This window comes from Mus caroli, chromosome 9 (assembly GCF_900094665.2).
Source record: "Mus caroli chromosome 9, CAROLI_EIJ_v1.1, whole genome shotgun sequence".
In the NCBI taxonomy this organism is placed as follows: Eukaryota; Metazoa; Chordata; class Mammalia; order Rodentia; family Muridae; genus Mus; species Mus caroli.
Genome location: NC_034578.1, coordinates 102,570,504 through 102,577,420, shown reverse-complemented (window position 1 = coordinate 102,577,420; position 6,917 = coordinate 102,570,504). Strand labels below are relative to the sequence as shown.

General features: G+C 48.2%; 1 pseudogene; it reads right to left on the bottom strand.

Annotated features, from left to right (window-relative positions):
• Positions 1–6,431: 6,431 nt before the first annotated feature.
• Positions 6,432–6,577, bottom strand: LOC115032082 (annotated as a pseudogene).
• Positions 6,578–6,917: the final 340 nt, after the last annotated feature.

Here is a 6,917-nt window from a genome sequence, read left to right as displayed (position 1 = left end):
CTGGACATCCACTGCGTATCAAGCACTCCCCTGAAAGTACTACACTACACAAATGTATATAATTGAATCCTGGCCTTCATGTGGTCCAGGAAGAAAATTCATGGGCGGTTTAAATCAAAGAGAGTTTAGGGGACAGGAAGGGTTTCTGATAGATTCAGGGTTTAAGAGCAGAATAGCTGGGACCAGATACTGCCTGCCAGCTCCATCTGTTTCTCCTTGGGACTGGCCTTGATTCTCTGCTGTACCCACTTTTTCCACAGGTAAGACCATCACTGTAGTAGTTTTGGAATGGGTGTTACAGATCTAGTGACTTCCTGTTGGGCCTGAGGGAGGATTGTTTAGTCAGTCACACTTGGCCAGCCATGCTTGCCCTCTTTTGTGGCTCTTAGAGAAGAGGTACTATAGGGCCAGTTAAGTCAAAGAAGACGAGGAAGCTTATTCCTCTATCTCCTCTGTCTCTTTGGCCACTTCCACGATCCCATGAAAACATCTGACTCAGTGATAAACCCAACTCAGTGCTTGACCCTCTGACTTCTGGCATTAGAAGAAGTTCCCACAAGCCAGGACCGGGAGATTGGAAACCAGGGTCTCAGTGTAGCTACCTGTGAAATGGACAATGGAAAACCACAATCTGATGGTAGGTATTAGATGAGCTAAGACATGAACCAGCCATATAGTCTCACGAGCTAATCAAAACACAGGCGTTTATTATACATAGTTCACGTGGTGGCTTCTTTAGGAGCTTTTAGTGATGAGGTGTGTATGTGACAGAGAGATATGGCATGTGTATGTGTGTGAGAGAGGTGCATCTGTGTGTGATAGATCTTTTTCTCTTTCTGTGTGTGTGTGTGTGAAAGAGAGAGACATGCATGTGTATGTGATCTCTCTCTCTCTCTCTCTCTCTCTCTCTCTCTCTCTCTCTGTTTGACTCTCTTTCTGTCTCTATCTTGGAGTGGGGGGAGCTCTGACTCTGTCCTCAGAACCTNGCATGTGTATGTGTGTGAGAGAGGTGCATCTGTGTGTGATAGATCTTTTTCTCTTTCTGTGTGTGTGTGTGTGAAAGAGAGAGACATGCATGTGTGTGTGATCTCTCTCTCTCTCTCTCTCTCTCTCTCTCTCTCTCTCTCTCTCTCTCTCTCTCTCTGCAGGAGCTGGGGAGTGGGGGGAGCTCTGACTCTGTCCTCAGAACCTGAGGCTGGCTGGCTTCCAGCAGGCTGGCTCATTGCTATTCTATACCAGCTCCTCTCCGCCCTCGCCCTCGCCTCAGCCCCTCCACTGCAGCGTCAGAACTGAGCCTCCAAATGCAGCTTGCTTCAGCCTCTGCAGGGGTCTCAATGTTTTCTGGCCTCTTGAAATTGCCTCTGGAAGGCACGAGGGTGCAGTGGGAACTGTGTAGCTGTCCCTAGACATGGTTGTCTTAGCTTGAGCCTCTGTAGCTCTCGTGGATTCTCACAGCAGCCTTCCAGCCCAGAAGTATAAAATTCCTCCGTTTGTCCCTTTGAGTAGCCGGCCTGCTCACACGTTGGAATCAAAATCAGCAGGCAGGAAGCCCACCTCATATCCAATATGTAGGATGGGGTCTACACTTAACTGGACCTGAACTTAGCCCTTGGTCAAGACTGTACTCGTTTTTGAGGTTTCCTATCAGTAAAATAAGATGTTGATTCAGCAGAACAAGATTATTCCAGCAGCCTGGCAGATGCGTTGCCACCAGTTGATAGACAGGGAGAATGTTTTGTGGTCTCAGGTAAGCCATGAGCTTTGCTAGGTCTTAGTTTCTTATCTATTAAATAGGAGAAACCCTCCCACAAGGGTGGAGGAAGGCTGTGGGTAGTTGAACCCCCCAAAAGACGTGGTCACCACTATTGGTTGCTAGCTGAGTCCAACTGCCTGGCATTCTGATAATTCTCGTTCTCTATTTCCTCTGTCCCCTCCCAGCCAAATATAGCTGCTAACTCAAGGGGACCAGTTTCTTGAGGCTCAGGATGCTAGTGAACACAGAGGTGAGGCCTCGATAAGCATTTTGTTCATACCTACTATGTGTCAGAACTTAAAAGAGGGTGCAGCCACATATGATGAGCAGTTTCTGCTTGCAGAGTGCCTACTGTGTGCTGGACTTTATCTGGGTCACTTAATTTAGTTCTCATATTCCTGCTCAATAGATGGAGAAACTGAGTCCCATGCTCTTAGCTTCTGTATCCTCTCCCCGCCCGCTTGCTGCAGGAGGCAGTGAAAGGAAACGCTATTTCTGGTCTTGGTTGTAGACAATCACAGAAGGCCTCTGAGATGTAGTAACATTGGGATCTCAAAGGGTAAGCCAGATTTAGATGGAGAAATTAGGCAAAGGGCACTGCAGCTAGCAGATGCAGGGTGTGGCAAGGCTTTCTGTGAGAACAGGGAACACGTCCATTGAACAGCTGAGAGGCAGCCATGGAGAGAAGCCTCTCATTCCTTCATCTGCCTGTAGGGAGTTTGAAGGGCACTCTTGTGTCTGCCACGTTTCCCACCCTTACTCCTCACCTCTGTCTCTCCTAGAGATACACCCGTCTTTGATGCCAGTTTGTCAAACAAACCACCCACCTCCTCTTGCTGCTGTGGCATTTCCAGTGCCCTCCAGAGCTGGCTGTCAGAGCTGGAACCGGGTCTCGGCTATGTTGGACTCGCTGAACTCCCAGCATTTGGTTGGAGGAGTCCTAGCTCCTTGCCTCACGCCTCCGCTGCTGCCAGCAGAGCTATTTTATATACTGGGATTTCTCTTGAGATTTAAATTGAGCGTGAAAATATGTGCTCTAAAAAAAGTTTATGGACCACTGAACTAGACGTTATCAAAATACATCTTCAAATCCTTCAAGGCAAGCACTACGAGCCCCCATTTACACATGGAGAAACAAAGACGCAGGGTAGTTCTAAGGTCCATAGCTGGAGAGGACAGGAGTGCGGGGCTCTGATAGGGCAAAATGACCTCCAGGTTATCCTTTCTTCTACTGCGCCGACCCTTAGAGGGTCCAGATTTTTGCAGGGATAAGAAGAGAACAGCCTGTACTCTGACAAAGAGACCGGAGATGGCTAGGTAACCATGGCCATCTTGTGGGAGGGTCTCACTTTGGGGAGAGATAGTTGGGGTGAAGAGGAGTAATGGACATGAGGAGAAAGCAGGGAAGATATTGGTGAGTCTGCTTTATTCTGCAAAGGTGGTCTCTGCATCAGGGACTGTAAAGTGTCCACAGCAAACCAGAGTCAGTTGGCTCTCACGTCTGGCAGAGAGATTCTTTGTTCAAGAGTGAGGCATGTTTCTCAGCTCCTCCACAAAGCAGCCTTTCATCCCAGTGTATGTACATATCCCGGTCCAGCCTCCCTTTCCGGTGGTAGGACTTTGGCTTATAGGCTATTCTCCTTGACTTAAGTTCTAGAAGAACAGGATAAAGAGTCTTGGACCACAAAGAAGGCCAATCCATTGAGGAGAAACAGTTTTCAGCACAAGTTTTATATGCCAGATATATCTCACACGGCCTCCCTTATGTTTCTGTTCTTCCAATAGCTTCCAAAGCAGAAGTTAAGCCCATATTGCAGGCAAAGCCCCTGCAACCTGAGCAGCTTGGTCATGACCAGGCGCATGGATCTCCACTGTCTCCTCCCAAAGAAGTCTGTCTCTAACCCAAGACGGTTGATGCTCTGTTCCCTTCCCAGATCCGTCCTAGCTGAGGTGTCAATCATCTGTCCTTCCCCCTCCCCTGATCGTTGTTACTCCTGGTTACCAGGAAAAGGTGATTTTCTGTGTCTCTGGACGAACGTTTAAAGTCAAGACCTTTATCTGCAAATGAGAACCCTAGTCATACAACCTGGGGTTCCTTTTTGACCCTGCTTCGAGACTGATTACTCCCTCTGGTCACTCTGGCCCATTTCTCAGTAGGTTATATGGGTACCAGTGCCTGCCCTTATACTACAAGACTAGAAAAGGTAAAACACAGCATTCTGTAGAACGCTCAGCTTGTCACAGGACCAGAAAAAAAAATACACCTTGCATGTGTGTCTGTGTGGGGCCTGATGGCATTCAAAAACGTTGAGTCATGGGTTAGAGCCTCTGAACGGAGGCAGTCTTTCAGAGGGAGGGGCTGCATCGGAGCTCCTGTCTGATGGAGCTACCCACATCTTTTGGGCCTCTCTATGAAGGCTCCTTGCCAGGCCTAGTAGGCTGTGTAAAGAGGCTGCCAAGGCTGCTAGGGAGACAAGAAAAGCAGGGGAGGCTATGCTAGGGAGATCCAGAGACCCTCTCTTTACATAGTTGTAAAGAGAGCGCCCAGAAGCCTGCAAGACACAGGCCTGCACACCGCATCGGTTGGGTAATAGAATGGACTGGTTCTAGATGCCTACAATGGACAGGCTTCCCGTGCTCTGGCTGGAGCAGGTTAAACAGATGGGACTCCACGTCCAAACTTGGAGCCCACAGCTGAGGAGTCAGGTCACAGATAGGGGCAGAAGGGTCAGAGAAGGCTGAGTAGGGGACATTCAGCTAGGGACAAATGACCAAAAGCTGGAGAGATGGCTCAGTGGTTAAAAACACTGACTGCTCTTCCACAGGTCCTGAGTTCAATTCTCAGTAACCACATGGCGGCTCACAAGATCTGATGCCCTCTTCTGGTGTGTGTCTGAAGACAGCTATAATGTATAGTATATAAATAAATTAAAACAAAAAAAAAGATAGAGCCGGGCAGTGGTGGCGCATGCCTTTAATCCCAGCACTTGGGAGGCAGAGGCAGGCAGATTTCTGAGTTCGAGGCCAGCCTGGTCTACAAAGTGAGTTCCAGGACAGCCAGGGCTATACGGGGAAACCCTGTCTTGAAAAACCAAAAAAGATAGAGTGTGCTGATCTAGTATGTCAGAGAAAGAGGGGCAGGTTCCTCTTGGTGAGCTCCCAGTTATATGGATGCCTGGTAGGGAGATGCTCAGCTTAGAATAAGGAAGTTCTCAGTCATAGTCATACATCAAAATCTCAACCAGGTGGAGTCAAGTGCCTACTTCCCCTAGCTTGTGATCAGGACTCCCTGACTGTACACCGTCAGCTGTAGGGATGCTGAAAGCCACAGTCTGTCTATAACGTCTATAACGGAGGCCCTTTTCTGGGTAATGATCTGGCCAGCTCCTACAGGATATCCTAGGATGTGTTCCTGGCATCTAGGCCATTGGAGATCGTGGGAAGAGAATGGCAGCTTTGCTTGATCTCAGGGCTTGAGGTAGGTTTAGAAGAAAGAGGGGACTTGGCAAAGATCCTAATTCGGGGCAAAGGCTTACGAACCTGACTATAAGAGGTTGGGAGTGTTGTCAGGGGACCACGAAATGTTGCCACAGATCAGCCACTCCACCTACACCTGCCTTTCAGGGCCTGATTTTAGAAGGTTTTTGTCCTGTGGCTCTGACAGTCCAGGCGGCTTTCCTCCCGAGAGCCAGCTTCAAGGAGTAAACATTCCCATATGACATTGCCTGGAGGAGGTAAGGGCACTGTGAATTCAGAGGAGTTTAGGAGGTTTTATGGGTGTGATGGTTTGTCTTGGTTATCAGCTATGGGATTTAGTATCACCATGGAAACATGGGCAGGCCTGATGGGAGATTCTAGATTAGTTAATTGGGGTGGGAAGACATACTATAAATGCGAGCAGCAGTGTTCCATGGCTGTGCTGCTATACTGAATAAAAGGAGGAAAGTGAGTCAACAACCAGCGTTAATCCCTTCTGCTTCATGATTGTGGCCAGTCCTGCTAACACGCCTTCCAGCCGCAAGGGAAGGCAGCCCCCAGCTGTGAGATGGCATCAACTTTTGTCACAGCACCGAGAAAAGTAACAAATGCGATGGACGATGCTATTCCACTGTTGGGTGTGGGGACTTTAGGTCCACAGCCAACCCTAGGGGTCTGTCTTGCTAGTGGTTGCCAATGACATGAGCAGCCTTTGCATTCTTCACCATTCAAGAAGCCCCTGGGATTCTCTGTATCTAGACATGAGTTAAAAAAAAAGGTACAGGCTGTGCCCTGCACTGGTAAGGGGAAAGAGAGAACTTCTCTTCCCAAAGTATGTTCTACGGCTTTTCAGATCTGTTCTCATTCAGTCCTAGATGGGGCACTTCCTACTCAAGGTGCTGCAGAATTTCCAAGTCCAGCTCTTTGAAGACTGGCTCTTGCCAGGAAATGCTGGAGCTCTTGGGACCAGCTGTTACATGCACTCCATTTGTCTGTTTGCTTTGTTTCAAGCTCTGTGTAGCCCTGAATGTCTTGGAACTCCATCTGTAGACCAGGTTAGCCTTGAACTCAGAGATCAACCTGCCTCTGGCTCCTGAATGCTGGGATTAAAGGAGTGTGCTGCCACCACCTGGTAGTTATGTGTACTCTTAGACAAGCCGCTTTTCTTTGGGCTCTCTTTTTTATTGCCTGTAAATGGCCATGAGGATGCTCCCAGGGTTCTTGGGAGAATTCAATATGAAAACACATGAGAAAAATAAAAAAAACAAAACAAAACCAAAACAACCCACAGTTTTAATTTCAATTGAAAGTCTACACTTGATCTTAGCCAAAAGGCCGAGAAGCGATCATTGAAAGTCTAATAATGGAGATTACTCCTGGATGGGGGATAGTTAGGAGACAGCTCTAAAGGGTGGAGAGGGTAAAAGAAGATTAGATGAAAGTAGCAACTGAAAAAACAGGAGGGCCAGGGCATTTAAGAGTCTGAAGGTCCTGGCAGAGGACTCTATTGTAAAGACACTGAAGTGGTCCAAGGATCTATGGGCACACATTGTAGTGAGGCCAGTAGGCATCCTGGACCATTGATAAATGGAGTCCTGATTCTCTGTGATAAGGCTTTTTCCCCCCGCCCCGAGACAGGGTTTCTCTGTGTAACCCTGGCTGTCCTGGAACTCACTTTGTAGACCAG